The sequence below is a fragment of the Chaetura pelagica genome, unplaced genomic scaffold (assembly GCF_000747805.2).
Source record: "Chaetura pelagica isolate M959 unplaced genomic scaffold, ChaPel_1.0 scaffold27, whole genome shotgun sequence".
Classification (NCBI taxonomy): Eukaryota; Metazoa; Chordata; class Aves; order Apodiformes; family Apodidae; genus Chaetura; species Chaetura pelagica.
The window spans coordinates 1,133,124-1,158,438 of NW_009954020.1; the positions used below are offsets into that span (position 1 = coordinate 1,133,124).

Here is a 25,315-nt window from a genome sequence, read left to right on the forward strand (position 1 = left end):
ATGTTAATTAAAGTCCACAGTACTCCTAAATCAGCTGCTATTATTGCCAGTTGATTGATGGAGAAGCTGAGATGAAGAGAGATTATATGGTACATTTTCTAACGTGGGAGTATGTGAAATTTGACTCACAGAATTCATGGTTCAGCAATTAAATGAAAGCAATATGATATTTTGCACATATACTGAAAAACCTCTATGTTCCACTGAAACAACATTAAAAATTTGTTCTTTGAGACCTTGGTTTCACAATACTCACAAAACTGCAAGGATTTTTTGGATGAAGGAAAGCTAGTCTGCATGCCCATCTTCAACAGATGCCTCTGTGGCATCAAGTTCAGATCTAAACCTGAACATCCCCATGATGAGACATACCCTCAAAGGTATAAAAAGGTGTCCCTCTAAGAAGGTGACATGGCCAGCAGCCCAGCTGAAGTGCCTCTACACAAATGCACACAGCATGAGCAACAAACAGGAGGAGTTGGAAGCTATCAGGAAAGCTATGATATGGTGGCAATTACAGAAACTTGGTGGGATGAATCCTATGATTGGAGTATGGCTATCAAAGGCTATAAGCTGTTCAGAAGGCACAGGACAGGAAGAAGGAGGGAGGGGTTGCCCTCTGTGTAAAGAATTGGATAGAGTGTGAAGAGTTGTCCCTAAAAAATAGCCATGAGCAAGTTGTAAATTTATGAGTGGGAATTAGGGATCGAAACACCAAAGGGACCCTAGTGGCTGGAGTCTATTACAGGCTGCCCAATCAAGTGGAGCCTATCAATGAAGCCTTCTTACTCCAGCTTGAAGAACATTGTGATCACAGGCTCTCATTTTGCTGGGTGATTTTAACCGTCCTAACATCTGTTGGAAAAGTAGCATGGCAAGTTTTAGGCAATCCAGGAGACTTCTGGAATGCCTTGATGACAACTTCTTGAGTCAGGAAATTGACAGTCCTACCCAGATGGATACGTTATTGGACCTGATTGTCACAAATGTAAGTAAACTCATTAGGGTATCAAAGTTGAAGGCAGCCTGGGCTGCAGTGACCAGGCACTAGTGCAGTTTGCTGTCCTAAGGGGTAAGAGGCAGATAAAAAGCTTAGTCAGGTCTCTGAGTTTTAGGAAAACAAACTTCCAGCTCTTCAAAGAGTTAGTAGACAGGAAGCCATGGGAAACAGCCCTCAGGAACAAGAGAGCAGAAGAGGGCTGGCAGATCTTTAAAGATGCTTTCCATAGGATGCAAGAGGTCTCAATCCCCTGGTATAGGAAATCGGGCAAGGAAGGTAAAAGAACAGCATGGTTGAGCCGAGACCTGCTGGTCAAACCGGAAGGCAAGATGGACCTACACAGACAGTGGAAGAGGGGACATGTATCCTGGGTAGAGTATAGGGATGCTGCCCAGTTATGTAGGGATGAGGTCAGGAAGGCCAAAGCATAGCTAGAACTGAACTTGGAAAGAGATGTTAAGAAAAACAAGAAGGGCTTCTACAAGTACATAAACCAGAAAAGGAAGGTTAAAGGAAGTGTAACCCCTGATGAGCCACAATGGTGAAATGGTAACAACAGACAAGGAGAAGGCTGAGGTTCTCAACAATTTTTTTTGCCTCAGTCTTTACTGGCAACCCCTCTCCTCACAACTCTCATGTTGATGGCCCACAAGATGGAGACCAGAGAGACCAAGTCCCCCCCACTCTAAGTGAAGATAAGGTTTGTGACCATTTGAGGAACCTGAAGATATACCTGAGGATATACAAGTCCATGGAACCTGATGAGATACATCCCAGAGTCCTGAGGGAACTGGTGGATGTAGTTGCCAAAGCACTGTCCATGATATTTGAAAAGTCATGGCAGTCAGGTGAAGTCCTTAGTGATTGGAAGAAAGGACATGTTACACCCATATTTAAAAAGGGTAGAAAGGAGGACCCTGGGAATTACTGACCTATCACCTCTGTGATACTGTGATACTGGCCTCACCTCTGTGCCTGGGAAGATCATGGAACAGATCCTCCTAGAAGACATGCTAAGGCACATGGAGGACAGGGAGGTGATCCAGGACAGCCAGCACAGCTTTACCAGGGGAAATCCTGCCTGACCAACCTAGTGGCTTTCTACAACGAGGTGACTACATCAGTATACCAGTGAAAAGCAGTGGATGTCATCTATCTGGACTTCTGCAAGGCCTTTGACACAGTCCCCCACAACATTCTTCTCACTAAACTGGAGACATATGGGTTTGATGGGTGGACTGTTCAGTAGATAAGGAACTGGCTGGATGGCCGCGTCCAGAGGGTAGTGGTCAACGGCTCTAAGACCAGATGGAAAACTGTGATAAGTGGTGTCCCTCAGGGGTCAGTGCTGGGCCCAATGTTGTTTAATATCTTCATTAAGGATATTGATGGTGGCATTGAGAGCCCCCTCAGCAAGTTTGCTGATGACACCAAGCTGGGTGGTGCAGTTGATACACCAGAGGGATGGGACGCCACTCAGAGGGACCTGGACAAACTGGAGAAGTGAGCCCAGGTGAACTTCAAGAGGTTCAACAAGGCCAAGTGCAGGGTTCTCTGCACCTGGGCTGAGGTAACCCAAGATATGAATACAGGCTGGGAGAGGTCACGCTTGAGAGCAGCCCTGTGGAAAAGGACCTGGGGGTACTAGTGGCTCATCAAAAGAGGTGATTCTGACCCTCTGCTCCGCCCTCGTGAGACCTCACCCAGAACACTGCATCCAGCTCTGGTGCCTCCAGCACAAGAATCATAGAATCATAGAATCTTAGGGGCTGGAAGGGACCTCGAGAGATCATCTGGTCCAGCTCCCCTGCCAAAGCAGGGTCACCTAGAGTACATCACACAGGAACTCATCCAGGTGGGTTTTGAATGTCTCCAGTGAAGAAGACTCCACAACCTCCCTGGGCAGTCTGTTCCAGTGCTCTGTCACTCTCACAGTAAAAAAATTTTTTCGGATATTCACCTTGAACTTCCTATGCTCCAATTTACACCCATTACCCCTTGTCCTATCACTGGTCATCACCGAGAAAAGCCTAACTCCGTCCCCCTGACACTCACCCCTTACATATTTGTAAACATTGATGAGGTCACCCCTCAGTCTCCTTTTCTCCAAGCTAAAGAGACCCAGCTCCCTCAGCCTTTCCTCATAAGGGAGATGTTCCACTCCCTTAATCATCTTCGTAGCTCTGCGCTGGACTCTCTCGAGCAGTTCCCTGTCCTTTTTGAACTGAGGGGCCCAGAACTGGACACAATACTCCAGATGTGGCCTCACCAATGCAGAATAGAGGGGGAGGAGAACCTCTCTTGACCTACTAACCACACCCTTTCTAATGCACCCCAGGATGCCATTGGCCTTCTTGGCCACAAGGGCACATTGCTGGCTCATGGTCATCCTCCTGTCTACCAGGACCCCCAGGTCTCTTTCACCTACACTACTCTCCAGCAGTTCAGCCCCCAACCTGTACTGGGACATGGTGTTGTTCTTCCCCAAATGTAAAACTCTGCACTTCCCCTTGTTGAATTTCATCATGTTTCTCCCCGCCCAACTCTCCAACCTATCTAAGTCTCTCTGAATGGCAGCACAGCCTTCTGGTGTGTCAGCCACTCCTCCCAGCTTAGTGTCATCAGCAAACTTGCTGAGGGTACATTCTATACCCTCATCCAGGTCGTTGATGAAGATGTTGAACAACACCGGTCCCAGTACCGACCCCTGTGGGACTCCACTAGTCACACACCTCCAACCAGATTCTGCCCCATTGACTACAACTCTCTGACTCCTTCCTTTCAACCAGTTCCTAATCCACCTCACTTCCTGATCACCAAACCCATACCTGATCAACTTTTCTACAAGGATGCTGTGGGAGACGGTGTCAAATGCTTTACTGAAATCAAGATAAACCACATCTACCGCTCTACCATCATCTATCCACCTAGTAATTTCCTCATAGAAGGCTATGAGGTTAGTCAAACATGATTTACCCTTGATAAAACCATGCTGACTGCTCTTGATGACCCCCATGTCCTTGATGTGCCTGGAGATAGTCACAAGAACAAGTTGTTCCATCACCTTTCCAGGGATGGAGGTGAGGCTGACCGGTCTATAGTTACCCGGGTCCTCCTTCTTGCCCTTCTTGTAGACTGGAGTGACATTTGCTATCCTCCAGTCCTCAGGCACCTCACCTGTTGCCCATGACTTACTGAAGATGATGGAGAGTGGCCTAGCAATGACCTCCGCCAGCTCCCTCAGCACCCTTGGGTGCATTCCATCTGGACCCATAGATTTATGGATGTCCAGATTACTCAACTGATCCCTAACCCAATCCTCAGAAAGAAAGATGTGGACCTGTTGGAATGTGTCCAGAGAAGGACCACGAAAATGATCCGAGGGCTGGAGCAGCTCTCTGATGAGGACAGGCTGAGGGAGTTGGGGTTGTTCAGTCTGAAAAAGAGAAAGCTCCAAGGGGACCTCATAGTGACCTTCCAGTATCTGAAGGGGGCCTACAGGAAAGCTAGGGAGGGTCTTTTTACAGGGGCTTGCAGTGAGAGGACGAGGGGTAATGGTTTGAAGTTGAAAGAGAGATTTAGATTAAAGATTGGCATAAATTGTTCAGGGTAAGGGTGCTGAGACACTGGAACAGGCTGCCCAGAGATGATGTGAGGGGTCCATCCCTGGAGGTGTTCAAGGGCGGGTTGGATGGGGCTCTGAGCAGTCTGTTCTAGTGGGATGTGTCCCTGTCAATGCAGGGGAGTTGGAACTCAATGATCTTTAGGGTCCCTTCTAACTAAAAAATTCTGTGATTCTGTGATTTATGGCTATTCGGATTAATTGTTTCAGTTGAAAGTACTAAAAGCTGATCCTGTGAAGCCAGCAGGTAGTATGAATTGAATGCAGGCAAAGCATGAATCCAAACCAGCTGCTACAAGAAACAAAAAATTCTACTGGTGACCACAGTAAACTGAATAACATATCTTCCTATTTTATAATGGAAAGAAATTAACTGCATAGATCTTGGTCTCACTCCATCTGTAATATTGAAGAAACAATTTTTAAAGCTTCAGTGAAGATTTCTGAACAGTTTTCCATTTACTTTTTCAGATACTTTTTTTTTTTTTTTTTTTCTTTAAAGAGTAAGATACAACTTTATCAAATGCAGATTTAATTCTGTTCTTTGAAGAAAATGTTTTCAGGAGCTCCACCTTCCTCTCAAATGAAGTATGCTCAGATGCTTTCTCCAGTTCCCTGCTCAAATAAAAGAGATACCTGGCTGATGGATAACTGTATTATCAGACCATCTGAAAACAAGAGGTTTGAAATAAACTATAATTAAGCAAATTGCTATTTTGTCTTTTGTTTTCCCCTCAGGCTCCAGCATCACTGCCTTGGGGTAGGTGGGCTCTCAGCATCCTGGACCAGGGCCTGTCAGAGCACTCCTGGAACCCTGACTCGGGGGTTGGATTGATAGAGACTGGAGCAGCTCCAGTTCCCAGCCAAAAGTCTCACAAGTTTTGCCCATTTAGTTTGGAAAGATGCAATGGTCTTCTTTCCCACAGCAAGTGGTATGGTGCAAACACTGGAATCAGTGGATCTCTAAATACAACTAGGGAGGTTTTACTGGTTCAGAGACAGCAGAACAGGACCTCTTGCTGGTTGCTTTCTGACTGTAAAAGTATTGCTAGCACTAGATAATTTAGAATAAGCTGGGACGGAGAAACACTTGGGATCTGAAGAGAAACCTGAATCATATTTACAGTTGCTATTGCTGTCAGCTGAACAAATAAGAAAAGATCTGTTTAAGCTTAATCAACAAGATGTAACTTGTTAAACTTCAAAAAAATACCTAAGCAAGGCAGTCCTTTGCTGTTATTGCATTGAATTCTATTTCAAGCTTAGCTACTGTATTGCTATGTGACCTTGGCATGCAATTTCCCTCCCTTGTCTCTGTGTTCTGCCTCCCACCACTTTTCTGTCTTGCCTCTTTATGTTTTCTTTTGCTCTCAGTATTCAAATTTAGGTGTTCTGTCAATTGAATCCATTCTATTATTCAGGGAAGACCGTTCTCTAAAGCATTTGTCATCCAAAATATTCCCTGGAATATCAAAATTGAAAGTACTGGAAAGAAAATAAACATTCACAAAACATTGCTTCCACATAGAACTAGAACATTATTATACCTGGCTGTGTGACAAGCCCATCAGTCAGTAACACTTATTTCTCCTTGCAGTTGGCTGGGCCACAATGCTTCTCTGAGTGAATTTTCTGAATCCTAAACTGATGCATATCCTCTGCAATGCCTGGCACTGACCCTCAGGTTTCATTTTTAAAAAGGACCAGGAGGTCCTCAAATGGTACCTGTCTGCATCCTGCATGCAGTAGCTTGAGGGATCTGTGTTTGGAAAGGCAGAAATCACAGCACAGGGCATAGGAGCACCTACATTAGCTGTTCTATAAGGCACACTTGACATAAGCCTGAAACTACCTCTGCAGCTCAGACTTTCCAACACCTAAAGATGTACTCCAAAGTTATCAGACTGAGTACCATGGAAATTATTCACTTTCCCATTTTAAAAAGCAGCTGTTATGAGGGGGAGGGGAAGAAGGAGGGCACATGGCTGCCTTTTATGTTCTTCAGTTCTCAGACAAGGCAGATCTGTATTCAGCTCTCTTCAGCCTGACATTTTGGGGGCAGGTCCTAAGCACCACGACCTGCCTACTCACCATGCTTGCAGCAACACCAGAGTGCAGAAAAAAGAAAAAAGGCAAGATCTAAAGGAACACAGGCAAAGAGAGAGGCTGTCTCTGTCACCAAGAAATGAGTACATTTCTTGTAAAAAAATGGTCAAAATGTAAAAAAAGGTGAAAATGGTCGATTCTGGTCTGTGCTGCCAAACTAACTTAAATGCTCTGAATGATGAAACATTAGAAACAATCTTAAAAAAAGGTCTGAATTATCTCCCTTTCCTTAAAGGGCTTTTAACTACTAAAGAGTAAAAGATTATTTCTATTATTGTTTCTGTTGTTCTGTTTTTTAGTTTTAGTTTTTAAACAGTGATTCTGAAATTAAAGCTCATGTCTTGGGTTAAACACCAGGTTCTCAATATGTCTGAGTAGCCCATCCTCATCCTCATCCCCATTAAGGCCAAGTGCAAGAAATTTGGGGCTGTTCAGTCTGGAGAAGAGAAGGCTCTGGGGAGACCTTATAACAGCTTTCCAGTACCTGAAGGGGCTACAGGAAGGTTGGGGAGGGACTTTTTACAGGGGTTTGTATTGAGAAAATAAGGGGGAATGGTTTAAAACAGGAAGAGGAGAGATTTAATTTAGACATTAGGAAAAAATTCTTTGGTGTGAGGTTGGTGAGACACTGGTACAGGTTGCCCAGGGAAGCTGTGGATGCCCCATCCCTGAAAGTGTTCAAGGCCAGATTGGATGGGGCTTTGAGCAACCTGGTCTAGGGGGAAGTGTCTCTGCCCATGCAGGGGGATTGGAACTAGGTCTTTAATGCCCCTTCCAACCCAAACCATTCTATGATTCTATGATTCTATGATTAACACTTGGTTCTTGGTCCAAGCAAAACTTAGACTCGTGGTAGAACACCTAGCCAGAAAAAGATGGTAGCATCTCTGGGTATCTTAAGTGCTATACTAACAAAAGTATATGTTTCCATTATGCCTCAGGCAAAGAAGTGATAAGGCAAGGTTTTATGGTGTCAAAACCATAATTCTATCTAAAATCCACCATAGGTTCCTTATTCTTTTTTCAGTGTCTGATAATTTGGTACATTGAATCGTTGCTTCTGCAAGTGGCCATCACAGATCAGGCCATCTTCTGTCACAACACTGTGTTAAGCAGGCACACAAGGCTGTAGGAAAACTGGCTCAGCAATTCTTATTCCCATGTGAGATAGTCAGAATTTCAGGATTTTAGAATCCTGACTGAGTGTGGCCAGTATGAGAGGACTCAGCTCAGAATTCCTATGCACTGATAACAGACTTAGTTGGGTTAAAGCTAACAGAGATGCAGAGATGCAAGTAGTCTGGTTGTAATTCTGTTTAGAATGAGGTGAATAGATTAACTATAGCTCATATCTGAATGAAGGTTGGTTCTCTCTTTTAAAAAAAGTGTAAAATGTATAATATTTCACTGTTGCAAATCTGTGATACTGGGGTAGGCAGGGATGGCAAGTAATGGATGCAAAGTACTCCTCAGCTTGGGAAGGATACTGGGAAAAACATATTCAGAGCAAGAGCTTCTAGTGCAGTGCCCCTGCAATCATGTTATCCCATGGTCTCTCTGCTCTCACCTAATCTTCTGACTCATTTCCATTGACCTGAGGTAGGTTTCTGTCAGGCACAGAGGAACAGTGCAAAGACTTTATTTCAGGGAAGTTTCCTTGCAGCTGCTATTCCAGAGGCTTTCAAGTTCCTGTGTCCCAGACCTCTAGGATAAGAGGAATATCTCTAAACATCTACAGATGAAAAGAGCATCCACCAATAACTACTTAATAATTTAAATCCACCACAGGGATGTCCACACCTCCATTGGAAGATCTGTAAATCAAACATTCTTTTCCCTGTGACCATACAGAGCAGAAATGTGTCCGTCTTGAGTAAGCTTCTACTCTATTATATTAGCTTATTTTATTAAATATATTCACATGCAAAGGTCTGAAGTCTGTAATATTTTATCGAATTAATTGATCCTTTACAGGTTTGATTTAGATTTCTATGTATAGGACATCTCTAACTCTCTTCTCAGTGACATGATCGGCATTAATCTATGACACACGTTGATATCTTTAGAGTTACAATGTGGACAATTAAGGATTAAATCCTCTGAAGTAAAGCTGGAGAAAAGAGGAGGATCAATACCAAAAGCTGAGTCCTCTTGATTGAACCTCCTGAGAGGAAAGCTCATGGGAGGTTAGATTGCATATTAGGACAAATTTCTTCAGTGAAGGGGTTGTCATGCTCTCTAACAGGCTGCTCAGGGAAGTGATGGAATTGCCATCCCTGGAGGCATTTAAAGACCCGTAGAGGTTGTTCTTAGGGACATGTTTTAGTGGTGCAATTTGGCAGTGCTGGGTTAATGGTTGGATTTGATGATCTTAAAGGTCCAATCCAATCTAAATGATTCTGTGATTCTAACTGTGCCAAATTACATCAGCTGTGGCTACATCTCTGTATTTCATGTAACCTGCATTCCTAAAAATCCTTGCAAAAGCTCTGGTTAGGCTGGTGAAACGGATGTGGTTGATAGATGTTAGTTCCTGCCATATGGATCACAACTGGAGGTTCTACAACTTGTTAATGACCTGTCTTAGCAACAGTCTGCCTAAAAAAATGAAGAAATGGAATTTCCTCATATTTGCTGCACTAAGCTTTGTGTTGGCAAACGTTAGCACGTGCCACCAGCTTTGAGAAGACATGGTTTATTTATATGTTAATTACTGCAGCACTTTGGATAAAATATTTGTTGATACAAGAGCTGTGTAAATAGTCAAGTGTTGGGAGCTGTTGCCATTTAAAAATAAATGAGCACTACTCAACAAGAATCAAGAAAATTCTATGATACAAAGAACCTCTCCTTGCTTATGGCTCAGTCCAGTCCCTCTGAGATCCCCACTGATTTCTGTGAGTTGTGAGTCAGTCTTTAACTGTTCCCCATGCAAACATTAAGAAAACTTCCTGCACTTCTTTCCCTGGATTGATGTGCTGCTTCAAGACTCTGCACTGCATTTGAACGCAGAAGATGGAGCTCACTTCTGAGTCACAACAGGGAGTGGTGGGTGTGTAAATACAGCTGGAAACAATGTCAGTGATAAAGTACATCTCTTCCTTCCCCAGACCAAAGGCCTCCTCTAGGCATGGAGGGCGGCTGTTTTGAAGGTGTCATGCCTTCTGTGAAACAGAGACCAAGGCTATGACCATTGAAAATACCTCAACGCCTTCTGCAGAAAAAAAAATTCTGGCATTTCTGCTGTCTGAGAAAGTTGTTGATCAACGTGTGAAATTTGGTGCTCTGAAGTGTCCTTATTAGTCACTGATAGAAACATTTCCCTTCAGACCAGCCACGTTTCCCTCTCCAGCCAGAAATCTGTGTAATGACATATCAGATTCTCCACAGCCAAATTTCTAGGTTGTAAAGTACTCTGTAGTGAAAACTGCTCTGTCAATGTATTGAATTTTCACAGCATTGCTGTTAGCAATAAGGTTTACCTTGAGGGTGAACAAGAAAAGCAACAATTCTTTTGGATCTACTTGGTGCTTACAAACACAGCACTGTTTACCAAGGAGTTTACAAACTCCTAGATTAGTGTGTGGGTAGTATTCTGTGATGATCAAAAGTGAGACATGCCCTTTTACCACGGAGAGAGCTGAGAAACTGCCAGACCTGTTCCATTCAGAGGCAGAAGGTCACCTATCTTGCAACCATGTTGTATAGTTCTTCAAAACTACAAAACTAGTAAGACTTAAGAACCCCAGATATTCCCAGCCACCAAAAATACATTTTTGCTAGGTATTTTATTCACACTAGGGATTGCAGTAAAAAGTGGGAAAGATAAGAAATAATGATATAATCTGTAGTAGCTATCTGCTTGAAGTTTGACATTGTAGTGTGAGAACTTTCACAGTGGTGAAACTTATTCCACAGGCAGGCTGTAGCAGAGGGTTAGCACAATATATCTGTGCATGTGATGAAATTGAGAGAGCCATCATGAATGGGAAAAGGATCACTATAGACAGTCTGGTAAATTTTTGGGGTATCAGTTATGTTCATTTTATATTCTAAATAAAATATAAAAGGAGTGTGGGGATGAAGGGACTAAGGATGAACTTTCACAGTCCTGGTACCCACTTGTCTATACATTCTCAGTAAAAACAACACAAAGGTTAGTGTTGTTGTTAAGTGTTTCTTTCAGGTCAGAGGCACGAGGGTTCAGATCCTCTAGATAGGACTTCTTTGCTCCACTAAGCTCGGTGTAAGGACAGAAAAATAGACAGAATTGATGTGTTTGGATTCATTCCCTGCTGTAGAACATCAAAATCTCAGTGGCTTGCATTTTTATGGCAGTGATTGCTGCACAGCAGCTGAATTATTTTAGATTAAATACACTAGTAAAACAAAATAATAAACTTTGTCATTCAGTGACTGCTTCTTTCTGGTAACAGTGAATGATCCTATGGATGTAAAGGTTATAATGGGTTTTCTTTTAAATTACTACTGCAGTCTTGTTAGAGATCTTGCAGTGCCTGAACCAAGAGGGGTGGGATGGAATTTTATGTGAGCTCCAATTCATAGTGAAAAAATAGGAAATTAAATACATGAAACCTTAACTGAGAGAGAAAAGGTAACTGGATTTGGAAACATATCCAACCTGCAGATCAGCAGCACTGTCAAGAAAAATAAGCTACTGACTTCTGGAAATGGCAATCAGAGAAGGAATCTGTCTTGGTGTGGTTTAGTCCCTGATCATTATCTGTGCAGTTTAAACAGGGGATGGTCCTATATTTATGAACAAAACTATCTGGAGACCTGCACACTATTCTGAGAAGTCACATAAAAGAAGTGTTCAGGAAACCACACAGGTTAAATAGGCAAGTTGCTAAAGAGTCTATATTCTCTGCACCGCCCAAAGAAAGAGCCATTTCTGGTGATGTTCACAGCTCACCCCACATCCTGTTTTAAGACAGAGCACCTGCGCAAACTGCGCGGTTTTATTTTTAACCCACTAACTCTGATTAACCTATTTCTGCCTTATTTCTTCCACCCCAATGAAACCTGCAGTATCTTGGGTGTTGCCTAAAAAAGCATCTAGTAGTAAGCAAAGTCTCAGGTGACTATTTGTGTCAAGTGCTTAAAATCTGTAGGGTTTCTGGGTTTGGTACTGCCCTTGGTGTTGCACGTACTATCATTGCATGATGTGGTCCTGTTTTCAGGAGTAGCACTTCCCACTTCCACTGTTCAGCAATGGACCATATAAGATATCACATCTCAGCATAGTAATTTCTATTTTTCATTCTGAGAAAGTAGAGGGAAGTAAAGGCCTCACAGTTCTATGTGCAACTTCATAATGTGCCACCTTACTTCTAGCAGCTGTCAAAAGCAGAAAGCTGAAGAGACACTGTAGAAGATGAAAACTACAACTTTTAGGTGCAGTTTCCATACACAGGCCGTTGTCTCGAAGAAAACAATGGGGTTTTTTGGCTGGTCACAAAGCTCTCCAGGGTCCTACACGCAAACAGTCCCCAGAAGTCTCCCTTGGACAGTTAAATTTAATTCAAAATTTAACAGAATTATACTCATTTTCCAAAAATCTTGTGAAGAAATAACTGGGTAAAAGACATCATACATGGTCCTTCCTTTGATTCCAGGCAGTGTCTGCAGAATCATTACCATTGTGGACTTTGTAAAGACTTATGTCTTTTGGCCTGAACTTCTGTGCAGATTCAAGACAAAAAGGTGGCTGTCTGTGAGGTGAGATGTATTTCAAGAAAGGTCAGCACAGCAGCTGTGGAAGTGCTGGTGCTCCCTATGCAGTGGTGCTTGAGCTGGATAAAAAGGCCTGGGAACAAGGACAGTGGACTCTGCGGCCGATTATTTTCTTATCCTCCGTAATAAGACACCTTCCTGGCTTGTTTTACAAGGCTGTTTAGTCCCTCAAAATTCCCAGAGAGAGCTTCTCCTTCATGTTTGTCCACATTTGGTGTTTGAGGAGTAATGGGAAGAGAACATGTGTGGGCACATATGCGGACCCAGCTTTTTTACAGCAGTTGTTTCACAAGGAAGATGGCCTTGGTCATCAAATTAACCAGTCTGACCAGCACTGAAGTAAGACTGCTGGTTAATTATGAAAATGCAACAGGGTGTAAGGGAGGAGCACAGGGATGTGAAAAACTGAACTTCAATATTACCTTAAAGCTGAGTTTTTTCGGCTGATTGGGATGTTAAACTAAGTTACTTCCTCACTCGAAGACACACCCAGTGGTGAGAACAAAACAAACTTGTTTTGATCATTGCTCTCTTCCTTTCACTTTTCAGACTCTCCAGCCTGTCTCCATTGTCCCAGTTAGGGTTGTTGTGTCCTTGCCTATGAGAGACAGGACTTATTTTTGGCAGTCGTTTCTAGTAACTGGCTGACTTCATAAGGAGCAAAGATGCTATCACTGAACTACAATAAGATCTCTGCATTAGTTCCCTCACGTGATAAGGTGGCAGTGAACAGGGCTCTTTTAGTTTTCTTTTTTAATTGGCTGAGTTACTACTTATATAAAACTAACCTTATTTTAAGCTTGTTCAGTGAAAGGCACAGGAACAAACACCAGTCAATGCCCTGTGATGACCTTTTTGGTTGCTATTGTGTAACTATGTCCTGAAAATTTCTCTCTGGAAAGTGTCCTTTTCTCTCCTCAGATCAGAACTGCTTTCCTTAGATAATTAAGAACTGGATTGTGCCCAGCATCACACAAGGTTGGAGAAGGTATTTTTCAAGGACCTTTTCCTTTTTTGTGTCCTTGGGTACAGGCTGGAATAATGCCACCCCTGGAGACAAACAATCAAAATTTACCTAGAGGATCTGGATTCTCAACTCTGACTCATGTCTTAAACATCTTTGAAAATGCCACTTGAATCTGCACAGCTTTAGCCACGGTACATCCAGAGTGTTCTGCAGTCATTGCATTGCACACCTGGGAGAAACAGCTCTATTGCATTCTCAAAAATCATTGGATTATTTTAAAATTCCAATGGGACCATAGAGCAGGGGTGCACAACTGAAGGTCTCCCACTGTGCCTGAGCCATACAAATATTTCACAGAATCCTAGAATCATAGGATGGTTTGTGTTGGAATGGACCTTTGAAGGTTATCAAGTTGAACTCCTCTGCAGTCAGCAGTCAGTGGATTATTTTGGAAGATTTTGTAATATTTGGAAGATTTATTGCAACTTTATTATCTGTATGCTAACAAGGAAGAACACTTTAACATTTCCAGATCATAATTCCGGGACTGACTTAACTGATCAGCATTCTGTATGTGGACCCTGTGGATAAATGCTACCCCCTCTGATTTTCAGGAGTTGGCAGAGTTTAGCAAGGCATCTAACATAATCTTTTTAGGACATGGAAGAGCTGTGCTTTACATTCAATTTATGTTTTGGCATTGAATAAAAATTAATAAGCTGGTTTTATAAGCAAAATATATCAGGTATGCTGTAGACCTAACTGGGATGTTCCCTGACTTGAATTATTTTTCGCACTGTGTAGACAAGAAGCATAAGATTAAGGCAGCGCCTGTGATTTGTGTGTAAATTCTTTTTCCTCGAGTTTTCTGTCACTCTGCCTTTACTCTTTTAACACAGTGATTTTTAGAGCTTTCATTGTAGGTGCAAAATTAAAACCAGTATATAAGGATGAACAAAACCACACACAGTTCTTTGTGTCACATTACAGAACCATTCCCTAATGGAAAACAGATGTATTTTTTCCCCAACAGCACAAAATTCCCTCTTTTCTCCCTGTGGGACACAAGCTACTGGCTTTTAATATCATTACTCATCCGTCTAACGTAACAGGTTAGATGCCTATAGGATTGCATTTCTAATTAAATTCTTACAGTTCTCTCAAGTTGTCTTTTCTCTTGTGAACCTTGTGTGGATGCAAGACATGAGGGTCTGCACTGGTGTGGTTTTACTTGACACTTGCGTGGTTTTTACTGGCATTTGCAAATGGCAAAGTCCTGAGGGACCTCTCTTGGATTCAATGCTTGTGAATCCTAAGCTTAACCCAAATTGAAAATCGTATAGGCTGGATTCCCAGCTGTTGAATATTGGTATCTCTTCATTCACTCCTGCAGAGAAGTGCTGATTTCCATCAGTTGAGGATACGTGCACAGCTGTGGAGATTTGAGGGTGCCCGTCTGTTCAGCAGCCAGCAGGGACTGTTCTCATCAGTGATCCTAGCCTACAGTATTTGAATTCTGACCCATCCATCAGTGTCTCCCGGGTGATAAGTCTGACAGGGGATAGATTCAGTGGCTGCAGACTGTTTGTTTTAATATAGTTTTGTTTTCTTTGCTTGGCTCTTATTGAGACAATTAGAGTTTAAATTACCTCTCATCTTCCAGGTCAGCCATGAGCCATAAAAGGGTTCCAGCAAAGCAAAGGGGAGAAACTTACATGATGGCTTCTTTCTCTAGGCTTGCATGGGGAAGAAAAGTAAGGTTTTAATTTCCAGACCTGCTTACAGGATGCTCATAATTTTTACAAACCACAAGTTTTGACTATCCCACTAGTTTCCCCTTCTACCCAGAAAAAAGATGAACATTAAAGGAAAGCTGAAGAATGTAATCAAAATGGGATTTATGTCCTGAGATGTCTTTAAATGTCCTTGTAGTATTTAAATAAAGTTGAAATTATCTTTGTTTTTTGTGCCAAGCTGTATAATTTCTTTGGCATATCCTGTCCTGTGAAATGGGAAGTGGTTTTGCAGACTTCCTTATATAGGGCCTCTGTTTTCTTCTCTAACTGTGATAAGAGAATCTAAACTCTGTTTACATTTTTCAGCTCTCTGCCTTTTTATCTTCAAGCAAAGCTCTGTTTTTCTTTGAAAGGTAAAAATGTCATCCTTAGATGAGGATAGCATTGTGTTAAGACATCTGATCAGACAATATTTTACTGCCAGTAAATCAAGGGAAAGTATGAACTCTGCACTTGGCAAAAAAAGATTCATAGCTCACAAGCTGCAGCTGAAGAAAAACTTACCACAGCAAAGTAGGATCAAGTAAAACAGAAACAAAGATTTTGGCAGAAAGTCAGGATGCTGCATAATGAGCAGTGAGTTCCTATCTCTCAAGACAAGGTGCAAAGAAAAGAAGAAGAGAGCAGGAGAGGAGTGGGGAAGGGGACAAATACCTTCAGGGAAGGAGAAATGGAACATGGTATTTCCTTGTGTACTGTATAAAGCATTTTTAGTAACATAGAATTTTAATTTCAGATTTTGGAAGAAGAACAAGAGTAGAATAATTATAAAGGGAGATTCTCACTTGGAGCTGCTCCTTTAGGAAACAAAGCTGTCAATTGACTGCAACACCCACATGGAGAATCTCCTCATTGAAGGAGAGCTCTGTAATGATAAAAGGCTAGCAGAGGTCATTTTGATGCCAACAGCAAATTCGATGCTGATCTAACCTGCTTCCATTCCCCAGCAGGAACAACATCCTTACGGCAAGCAGGTTATAGCAGCTGCCAAAGCCACATTTTGGAGCCTTGGATTCTATAAGCAAAGTCCTGATTGCCTCTTCCCAGCTCTCTTGCATCAAATGCATCCCAGGGATCAGATTGGCCTGAAGTCCTCAAGAGACAAAGCACACAGAGGCTCTTCCTAGTACAAGAATAGGGGTGGTTCAGGCAGGGATGACTTCTGTTTATCTTACTGAGAAATATGTAGGGTGAAATGAGAACACGTCATTTCTATCACTCAGTTACGTCTAGAAAATGTCTGAGATGAGGAGAAAGGAATAGAAGAGTAACTATGGAGAAAAATTTGCAGGGACAGAGATTAATGGAAATTAATGCAGAGAATGGACTGTGGAGAAGAGTAAAGAGGTGTTTTCACCATAGATCTGAGACTGCACCGTAAGCATATATGTGTGCTTGTGTGGAAATTTAACTTGAAAAGAGAGTATTGACCTTCTGCACAAGAACGCCTGAAGAAAGAATTGGCAAGCAGAGAATGTGAAAGAAGTAAGAATGGCAGATTATTCAGGCAAGGGAAGCTGAAAGACCTAAGCCCACTCTGCAATGGAAATTGGAAATGCAGGAAAAATGGAAGTGGCTCAAAAAAAAGGAGAAACACTAAACAAGGAAGACTAAAGTATATGAGCAACAGATTGTGGTTCCATTCATGCACATTATTTCTCAACACATTCTTGCTTGCTGACAGCTGTCCGGTATCACAGAGGATTTTAGACCACCAGGATGGGGTAAACATATGGGAGATGATGGCACAAGGCGAATGCAGATGAGACTTGAATCAAGTTGCTTCAATCACTCTTGCTACTTCAAAAAAGCACAAACTAAATGTGTAGGGAGGTAGTCAAGTCAGTGACATAAATATTGGTCAAATCCAGCATTGCATAACAATTTTCAAGCTTTTATATATCACAGATATGAGATAATTCAGATGCTAGGTTGGATCAGAAGTTTGCGAAGAGTGACTGATAGAATGGAAATGTGTGTAGGAGAAAGAGTGGAAACTATGTCACATTACTTTCAGGATTAATATTTCCATATTCATTGGGCACCATGGAGAAACAAAAACTGCAGTTGGTTCATGGTGAGGGAAAAGGAAGGATTTACTATCTTTCTCTTGTTTTCTTCAGAAGAATAATAGCTGTTAGGAAAGCCCAAAATGAGCTGTTCCCCTGAAGACTGAGAATGAAGATAAAGGCAATTTCCCTAACCCCTCCTCTACATCTTATTTTCCTCCATTCCTTTTGGACCCAGCTGCAGGGGTTTTAGATCTGGAAACAAGGAGGAAACCCCTGAAATCTCAGGTGCTGAGAGACTCTTTGCCTTCTACTAAGTTTTTGTTCTACATCTGCAGCCCTTTCTTCCAATACAATTAATTTCACAGTCCTGTGGTCCAGAGAAAGTGCTGACTAGAACAACCTCCTTTACCACTGTTGGTCAGACAAGTTCATCAAAGCAGTGGCTTTTAAAATATGTATTTGAGGAGACAAATACCAGTGTGCTTCCTATATAACCACTAATTTCGCCTCCTTGTTTCCCTTTTCTCCTCTGTATTAAGGAGGAAATCTGTTACCCTGAGAAGCTATAACTACGATCATCCTATAGATAAACTGTGAAGTTAACAGCTATGATGAATTGAAACACTTAATCATGTGGACTAGATAGTGGCTGAAGACCAGAGAAATGGATGTCTCCTGAGCCTCAATGAGTGTAGGAGCAGAGAAAGACAAAGGCCACAAACTGGTATATGGCATTTCCAAATAGTCTTCATGAGCTACATGACATGGAGCAGCTGATGAGATACCAGCATAACTACTGAAGCACATGAGGCAGACTTCACCTAGCCCAGAGCCATGGCTCTCATGTTGGAGAAAGGATGTAAGGAGTATGGTTTCTATGCAAGGTGACCTTTCCCTGGCATCCCTCCTTCCAGCAGTCAGCAACCTGGGAGATTTCTTCCAATAATCATGTTTACTGAGCTGCAGTGCTCCTTTATACATCTGCCAAACATTTTTTCAACCCATTCAGTGCATTGTGCTCCACACCCACAACTGTGTTACGTGCTGTGCAAAAAAAAATAAAATTTCTTTGGCCTGTTAAATTTGCTGCAAGATCATTTTATGAGGTGCTTTCTATGTATGAAAAGATATTCTTCCCATCAGAAACTGCACCAGGACAGTACTCTATTTCAGTCAGATAAGTAGCTATCATGCAGGCTAACAAGGTTTCAGATGTGTGTACCACTGGGTAGTTCCCTGATGTGAATGCAAAAGGCCTAGCTTCACTTTAAAATGTTATGCTTTTACTTCTTACACTATCTTACCTTTCTGAGACAGATTGGCTGTGTTGTTGCAATAATTTTAATCTCTGAAAGTAGCTGCCAGACCATAGACACTGAAAAGTATTAAACATTTTTAGTTGTATGTAATGCTCTTTTTCTCTCTTACTCTGTTTCCCTCCCTAAAAAAGTGTTTTATATGTTTTCTTTCTATGTGTGTTCTATGTGTTTTCTTTCTAGGCATATTTATTTCATCTGTAACAGGATGTTAGGCAAAACTTGGTTTGCCTAGATTACCACTGCTTCAAAGACTCAATGACTACAGAACAGAAAATCCTTATTTGCCTTTGCTAGCAAAGGGTTTGTGTAGTCATGTTAGCTAGTGCTTTTATGCAAGTCTTGGAACCATTTGCACAACAATCAGAAATGTGTCTCTTTCCAGTTTCTCAATGTGATTACGTGTTCTAGATATTATTTGTGTTCCTTCTAGGATTTTTTTAGATGTAAGTAGATGCCACATTTAGGAGGATTTCACTGGGGCTGGATGAATCCTGAGACTTCTGGAATCCTTTGCTAGCAAGTTTACAACTGGTGCATCCTACCTTTCCTGGATTCCACAGGGACAGTGTGATCCATATTGATCAGTCTACAAGGAATGGAAAATAAAACCCTCCAACCTTTCCTGCTAAGCATGGAAGATCTTAATTGAGGACTGTAGCATTTATTAATTTCCTTTGGATATCAGGCTCATAGTGAAATCCACAAAAATCAGAGATGCCTGAAATTATATAGAATCAATTTTAGCATCTCTTTCTTGTAACATCCTTCCTCTCCCTCTCTTTACTGCAATTTGCTGAGTATCTCCTGCTTTACATAACCTAGCACTTCTAATCCTAGCCATAATCTCTTAACCTTCTCTACCTTATATCCTGTTTGTCTTCCTGCCCCCTTCCTGTGAAGTCACCTTCAGGTGTATTCAAGCCCTATTCTAATTGCAGTACCAGTGTCATGATTAATACCTCTAAGAGCCTGACCCTATCTTTGCACAAAGAGATATTTCTTACTACATGTTCATTGAATGACCATCATCTGAAGATAGAGCTTCACAACCCAAACCAGGATGCGCATGTGCTATTTGGTGCATTACAGCTGGTCTCTAAAATGTGACATCTTACTTGAAAATAAGCAAAATAACTTATTGCTCTTTGTCAGTACACAATAGCCTCATATGTACAATTGCTTCCATCTGTAAGGAAAAACTGGACTTCAGTCTGTTTTTAACTCTGTGAATCAGCAAAAACAATCATCTCATCTGTATTAGCAGGCCATTGATTTGGAAAGAGTAAAAAAAAAAGAGTGTAGAGAATACAGAAAAGGAATTGCCAGCTGAGTAGTTTCTATTCCTACAAGCACTAAAAATAACAATCGCATTAACCATGAAATCATACAAACCTACCTATTACCCTGGCTGTGAGGTGATCTGATAGTCTGTGTTTTTTGAAGTGTGAAAGCAGAGAGCTTTCTTTGAACTAGAAATCAATGGAGATAACATTTCCCTTTTCCCCTGCTACTACCTGGACCTCCGACTCCAGAGCTGGAGCCTGAGTCCTGGTAGTGGAAAGTCCTTGACTGGTGGCAGTGAAGAGAAAATCATCACCTGCTCAGTCACAAGCAACACATAGCCCTGCAGCACTGTTTGTTAAATAAGATCAGCTAATAGTTGCACAGCGGAGCTTCAAAGCTTCCCAGCACAGTTAATGAAGGCTTTATAGATGCTGTGTCCCCGCTGAAACCTTGGACTTTGGATTTGATATTTAGTGCAAGAAATCTAAGGCTGTTTAGACTTACCCAGTTTTTGGAATAAAAAATCATCAAATTTCGAGGAAGTGAGCACAAATTTTGACCTCTAAACCCAATCCCAACTTTGTTTACACCACTTAAAATCACATCACTAAATTAATAGAGCAGATACCCTAGTTTGCAAGTACAAGAGCAAACCTTGGACTGGAATCTCAGTCCTGACTAAGTTTGGGATTTGGTTAGAATCAGGCCTCTGTATGGTGGAATTATATGGGTGAATCAGTCCCAACCATGCATCAGTAGGAGAAAGGAACCTGGTGATTCTGGTGGGCAGGAGGATGACCATGAGCCAGCAATGTGCCCTTGTGGCCAAGAAGGCCAATGGCCCCCTGGGGTGTATTAGAAAGGGTGTGGTTAGTAGGTCAAGAGAGGTTCTCCTCCCCCTCTATTCTGCTTTAGTGAGGCCCTATCTGGAATATTGTGTCCAGTTCTGGGCCCCTCAGTTCCAGAAGGACAGGGAACTGCTTGAAAGAGTCCAGTGTAGAGCCCCAAAGATGATGAAGGGAGTGGAACATCTCTCTTATGAGGAAAGGCTGAGAGAGCTGGGTCTCTTGAGCTTGGAGGAGACTGAGGGGTGACCTCATCAATGTTTACAAATACATTAAGGGCAAGTGTCAGGAGGATGGAGTCAGGCTTTTTTCAGTGATGCCCAGTGATAGGACAGGGGCAATGGGTGCAAGCTGGAACATAGGAGGTTCCATGTAAACATTAGAAAATCTTCATTCTTCTGAGAGTGACAGAGCACTGGAATAGGCTGCCCAGAGAGGTTATGGAGTCTCCTTCACTGGAGACATTCAAAACCTGCCTGAAGATGTTCCTGTGTAATGTGCTCTGGGTGACCCTGCTTTGGCAGGGGGGGTTGAACTAGACAATCTTTTGAGGTCCCTTCCAACCCTTAAGATTCTGTGATTCTGTGATGCTGTTCCCTCCAGGACCCCAAGTTGATACCTAACATGTCCACATGCTAGGCTGTATTAAAAGGAGAGTTTGAATTAAAAAAGATTTCTGGTAACTCTTCTTTTTAGAGAATGCAGCACAATATGTTTTTAAAGAACCAATTATTTGCAGTAGCAATGCAAAATTTTTAGCCCACAAGTTGAAATATAAAAGATCAAGGGGGAAATTTCATATATTTCGTATGTTTTAATGAATGAGTTCTAGCTCAAAAACTATTTTCTAGAAGAAAAAAGTCCATCACGTTCACACTAATTTCAGCCTGTATCCTTTTACCCCTGCTAAAACCCAGAACCATTGCTTCTCTTCGGGGTACTGGAATTTCTTGTAGCATAAGGGTATCTGATGGTGTCCTTCAGAAAGGCCCTTCAAATTGCTTCCTTTATCCTGAGTCGTCCTGCAGTGCCAGAATTTTTTCAGCATAGTAAAAATATTTCATTCATTATCAGGAGCTTAGTCATCTGATTCTTGGTGCTGATGCTGCCTTTCGGAACAATGGCTGGCTGCCACTCTGTCTGCTTCTGTGGGAGAGCTGTGCTCTCTAATCTTTGTGTGTTTCTTTCTCTCTCTCTCTTTTTAATATCCTTGGCTTTATCATGGGAATCGATTTTTCTAAATGTCCACCTGGTATGTTTTCTCTTCTTTAGAAACAGGGACCAGGTGTTAATTTGTACCAATGTCACTGACTTCAGATGATTATGAGTTCAGAAAGGAAGGAAAATCAAAGCATGTTCCACTGTGCCTAGAGGAGCAAAACTGTGTGGGGAAAATTGTCTCTCGCTGGGCAAAATAGCTGGGGGGTACAATACCCCTCCCTGACTGCCTTTATGTAGCTGCCTTTATCCTCTTTTTAAATGATTGGCATGACCAAAGGACCCCAGGGGAAAAGATGGAGAGAATAAGAAGAGCCCTGCGAAGCTGCACCATGCACTAGCTGTGAGTAAAACAAAGCCAGGGCAGCACAGCTCTGATCAGCTTTACTCCATCCTCTTTGTCCCTTTAGGGAAACTTCAGATCACATGTGTCAGCTACCAGGAGCACAGCCAGAGGTACCCTGAGCTGCCTTCATGTGAGGAGAGCAAAGTGGACACAGATGCAGAGTACTCTGATCGAAGTTTTCTACTATGGCAATACGAGGTGTGGAGAATCGCTGGGTCTAAATGCATTTTTCTCAGCCCAGCCTCTAACCCAAATGATATCATACTTTTCAACACATATGCAGACAGGAAAAAGTAGCCAGATGAGTATTTGCATTTCTGTGATTCTGTGATGCTGTTCCCTCCAGGACCCCAAGTTGATACCTAACATGTCCACATGCTAGGCTGTATTAAAAGGAGAGTTTGAATTAAAAAAGATTTCTGGTAACTCTTCTTTTTAGAGAATGCAGCACAATATGTTTTTAAAGAACCAATTATTTGCAGTAGCAATGCAAAATTTTTAGCCCACAAGTTGAAATATAAAAGATCAAGGGGGAAATTTCATATATTTCGTATGTTTTAATGAATGAGTTCTAGCTCAAAAACTATTTTCTAGAAGAAAAAAGTCCATCACGTTCACACTAATTTCAGCCTGTATCCTTTTACCCCTGCTAAAACCCAGAACCATTGCTTCTCTTCGGGGTACTGGAATTTCTTGTAGCATAAGGGTATCTGATGGTGTCCTTCAGAAAGGCCCTTCAAATTGCTTCCTTTATCCTGAGTCGTCCTGCAGTGCCAGAATTTTTTCAGCATAGTAAAAATATTTCATTCATTATCAGGAGCTTAGTCATCTGATTCTTGGTGCTGATGCTGCCTTTCGGAACAATGGCTGGCTGCCACTCTGTCTGCTTCTGTGGGAGAGCTGTGCTCTCTAATCTTTGTGTGTTTCTTTCTCTCTCTCTCTTTTTAATATCCTTGGCTTTATCATGGGAATCGATTTTTCTAAATGTCCACCTGGTATGTTTTCTCTTCTTTAGAAACAGGGACCAGGTGTTAATTTGTACCAATGTCACTGACTTCAGATGATTATGAGTTCAGAAAGGAAGGAAAATCAAAGCATGTTCCACTGTGCCTAGAGGAGCAAAACTGTGTGGGGAAAATTGTCTCTCGCTGGGCAAAATAGCTGGGGGGTACAATACCCCTCCCTGACTGCCTTTATGTAGCTGCCTTTATCCTCTTTTTAAATGATTGGCATGACCAAAGGACCCCAGGGGAAAAGATGGAGAGAATAAGAAGAGCCCTGCGAAGCTGCACCATGCACTAGCTGTGAGTAAAACAAAGCCAGGGCAGCACAGCTCTGATCAGCTTTACTCCATCCTCTTTGTCCCTTTAGGGAAACTTTAGATCACATGTGTCAGCTACCAGGAGCACAGCCAGAGGTACCCTGAGCTGCCTTCATGTGAGGAGAGCAAAGTGGACACAGATGCAGAGTACTCTGATCGAAGTTTTCTACTATGGCAATACGAGGTGTGGAGAATCGCTGGGTCTAAATGCATTTTTCTCAGCCCAGCCTCTAACCCAAATGATATCATACTTTTCAACACATATGCAGACAGGAAAAAGTAGCCAGATGAGTATTTGCATTGCTTTATTTCTCTCTGGATTCCCTTATACTTCGAAAGGAAAATAGAAATAGTATGATCACAAGCATAATAGAAACTTTGGATAGGAAAGGACTTAACAAAGGCTTCTTGATGAGGATTTAACAACAGCACTGATGCTCCATCTTTTTATTATGTTCTCTCTACTACAAAGGACTTGTCCAGACTCTCCTTGGGTCTTCTTGTCCATGGTAGTGATGTAGGCCTGTAGCCATCACTTGGGACCAGAGCATGACAGATCACATTGTTTGCGCTGAGCCTCTCACAGACAATTTGTAGTTTCTTTTTTCCTCTTTGTAGGTGAGCCTGAGAAATACCTGTGCACCTTGAGTATAGGACAGCATGGCACACAGATAACATGGCAAGCTTTCAGCAAGTGATCATCAAAGCTATTAAATGCCAATCAGCTAAGCTGAAATTATGCTAGGTCAGCTTAGTGATCTGTTGACAATGCCTCTCATTACCCAACTGATACAGCTACAGATAGTTCTTAGGCAAAATGCACTCTCACCATTTTTTTCTGAATGTTTTTTTCCTGATAAAATTAATGAAAGCCAGTACTTAAAGAACTAGAACCTAAACTTGGGCTCTTCTGTCAGTTCCCCAAATTGGCCTGATTTTCAAAGATGCTGAAAGATCAACAAATCCCACCTAAGCTAATGAATATTTTGAATCTTTTGGCATAGATTTTCAAGGTTAAATGATTAACAGAGTTATGGAAATCACTGATGATCCAAGATAACTGCTTTATTTCTACTTACAGTTTTGATAAGTGATGTCACCATGGAAAGGAAGTGAGTCACATATTTCTAAAAGGCCAGGAGAGACCCATTTCTGAACAGTGTGAGTACATTTCTGGCAAGACCATGATAGGAAAATTAAATGGAGTAACAGATCAAACATGCAGGCAGATGAACTGCAGTAGCAAAACCCATCACACAAAGATGGGTTTTCCCTCTGATGAGCTGTGCAGTTCTTGCAAAAACCTGTACAGCAGAGTGGGTGGCTTCCTGAGGCTCACTCACAGCAAAGCAAAGGGAATAATACTGCAGATTTCTTTGTTGTTTGGTGTGCATATTCATCCACTTCTAACGCAGAAACTGATTTGTGACACTTCCTCTTTGTGACAAGAAAAGATTACCTGAAAATGGTAAAAGGAACAGCTACTTCTTGGAACTCCAGCAACCTTAAAAAAGAATATTAAAACCTTTTAGAACTTGTCATTATCAAATTGAAGGCCATAATGAAGAATTAAGTTCTGGAAAATCTGTGATAACCAAGGGTGGGACAGAAGACTTGCTTGTCCTGGAGGTTGTGGGAAATTTGGCACTGTGTTTAGAGACACCATTACTTCTGCCTTGCTTTGACCTTCAGGTATGTTGTCTGCAGGTTCTTGTGCCTGAC

General features: G+C 41.9%; 1 pseudogene; it reads left to right on the top strand.

Annotated features, from left to right (window-relative positions):
- The first annotated feature begins 871 nt into the window (after nt 1-871).
- LOC104392844 lies at nt 872-23,336 on the top strand (annotated as a pseudogene).
- Nucleotides 23,337-25,315: the final 1,979 nt, after the last annotated feature.